This window comes from Nomascus leucogenys, chromosome 10 (genome assembly GCF_006542625.1).
Source record: "Nomascus leucogenys isolate Asia chromosome 10, Asia_NLE_v1, whole genome shotgun sequence".
NCBI lineage: Eukaryota > Metazoa > Chordata > Mammalia > Primates > Hylobatidae > Nomascus > Nomascus leucogenys.
In genome coordinates this window covers 30,693,278-30,696,149 of record NC_044390.1, presented here as the reverse complement: position 1 = coordinate 30,696,149, position 2,872 = coordinate 30,693,278, and the positions used below count along the sequence as shown (strand labels likewise).

Genomic DNA, 2,872 nt, shown 5'->3' with positions numbered 1-2,872 from the left:
TTTTAAACTTTTAAAATTTGAAAAAAGCTAGCCTACATTAAATAATATACTTTCCAAAGCTGAACATGCTCACTTACAGCTTAGTTTTTCTGCTTGAAGTGCAAACACAATTTCCTAACACTCCTAGGCGGGAACACTACTGCTTGATGATCTGTGATTAGATGAACTGATCGATCTCAGTTGGTAGCACCCCATTTTCTTCCCTGGTAAGCGTTGAAAAAATTATAGAATAGATGCATTTTTCTAGTTTTACACCGACAGTTTCATCCCAAATGTCTCCTGGGAGAGGCATAGACCATACACAGGAATCCATCTTCATACTTCTCACTCTCATACGCCTTTGAGATTGGTGTGGAGATGCTCACCATGCTGTGTCCGTTCACCAACAGGAAGAAGGCTTGAGTAGCATTGAGATGTGAGCGCTTTGTAATTATCTTGATGTGCTCACTCATGTTGACGTGGTCAGGTACAAGGAACCTCGTTTTATTCAGGACAGGAAGCTGCTTCTCACCCTTGTATCGTTCTATTATCACTGGGATTTTGATTGGATGCTGAGCTAGAATAAGTCGGACATCTCCTATACTTCGTTGGAAGGTGTGGCGCTGCCTGAAGGTCTTCTCTGACCGCGTGGTGCGGGGATCTGGCCAGCGCTGGCAGCGACCCGAGGGTCCTGGTGGCTCCCGGAGCGGGGGCGGCGGCGGTGGCAGCGACGGATCCGACTCTCCATCTCATTTTCTTCAAACGCTGTGGAGACATCATACGGAACAAGGAAATATAAACCCACTGATAATGATGATGGTAATAATGACAATAACTAACCTTTTATATAGCATATCTGTGTACAAGTCCCTGTTTTTTGGGCTTTGCACATAAAGTTACGCCCGTTTGATGATAGGGGTACTTTGTAAGAAATGCGTCAGTAGGCAATTCTGTCTTTGGCAAACATCATGGAGTATTTACACAAACCTACATGGTATACACACCTAGGCTATTGGGTATAGCCCATTGCTCCTTGGCTACAAACCTATACAGCATGTTACTGTACTGAATACTGTAGACAATTGTAACACACTGGTAAGTATTTATGTATTTAAACATATCTAAATATAGAAAGGGTGTAGTGAAAATAGAGCATAAGAGATAAAAATTGGCACACCTATACAGGGCACTTATCATGAATGGAACTTGCAGGACAGAAAGTTGCTCTTGGTGAGTCAGTGAGTGAGTGGTGAGCAAATACGAAGGCCTAGAACATTGCTGTATACTACTGTAGACCTTATAAACACTGAACACTTAGGCTACATTAAATTTGTTTTAATTTTTTTCTTTAATAATAAATTAACCTTAGCTTACTATAACATTTTTCTGTAGAAATTTTTTATTTCTTTTTAATTTGTTTTTTCTTTTGTAATAACACTCAGCTTAAAACCTAAACATGGTTTATAGAAATAAACAAATGTTTTATTTCCTTATATCCTTATTCTATAAGCTTTTTTCAATATTGAAGTTTTATTTTTTATTTTAAAACATTTCTGTAAAATCTAACACACAAACACATTGAACTGCCTGAGTTTACACAGCGTCAGGATCATCAGTGTCACTGTTTTCCACCTCCACATCTTGTCCCATTTGAAGGTCTTCAGGATCCGTAACACATATGGAGCTCTCATCTCCTATGATAACACTGCCTTCTTCTGGAATATCTCCTGAAGGACTTGTCTGAGGCTATTTTATAGTTAACATTTTTTTAATAAGTAAAAAGAGTATACTCTAAAATAATGCTAGATGTATAGTATAATATAGTAAATACATAAACCAGTAACAGTCATTTATTGTCATTATCAAGCATTGAGTACTGTACACAATTGTGTGTGCTGTATTTACATACGACTGATAGTGTAGTAGGTTTACATCCCATCACCACAAACACCTGAGTAATGCATTGCCCTATGAGATTAAGATGGCTACAACATCACTAAGTGATAGAAAATTTCTAGCTCCATTATAATAGTATGGGATCACTGTAGTGTATTCATTCTGTCATTGACCAAAATATCATTATCCAGTGCATGACTGTATTTGGCACAACACTATGAATACTAATCCTGTTTTACAGTTGAGGAAACTAGATGATGTTTTTCAGTATATTGAGAAAGTCAAACCCAAAAGTGACCACAAAAGAATCCTTTTCTCATTTCAGATTTTAAACACAGGAAGTATGTGTGTAAGTGTTTGCATGCGAAATAAATTTTTTAAAATGCCCACACAGAATATTCAAGTTCCACTTTGTACTTCTTTGAGAAGTTGGTCAAAATGGGGCAATTTGGAAGAAGCTATCCAATCAGACTTTATTTGTGTAGGAAATCACAACTAGTAAGTTTGAGGAACATAAGGTTTTGAGTCAGCAACATTTGGTTTCACTCTTGATTGACTATATTTTTAGTTCTACTTACATTTACACTTTACTCTTTATCTTTACATATGCTACTAACAATTTATGTAAAATTTATGTAAAAATTAGTTAGGCTAAAACATTACTAGTGCATATTTCTAGTTAGTATTTTTTCCAGCATGGACAGCTTAATGTCCTTGAGAACATACCTGGGAAGATGACGTAGGATTTCATATGGAGATCAGCTCTCTACAGGGAGAAGAGATTAAATACATTCTATTAATCTCATAGTTACCCAAGGTGACTGAGCTGGATGACAATATTAATGCATTCTTTTTCTTTTCACTTTTTCTAGTTAGATTCGGGATACCTGGTATAGTATTTCTGTCCAGAATCAAAGGTCTTCATGGCTTCCCAGTGAAGCCTCAGACAACAAATTGGAGGTGAGAAAAAAGACAAGGTTGTCACTTCTTAGAGAAA

The 2,872-nt window shown here is 36.9% G+C and overlaps 1 pseudogene; it reads right to left on the bottom strand.

Annotated features, from left to right (window-relative positions):
• Positions 1 to 249: 249 nt before the first annotated feature.
• Positions 250 to 2,626, bottom strand: LOC100592729 (annotated as a pseudogene).
• Between the last annotated feature and the right edge of the window lie 246 nt (positions 2,627 to 2,872).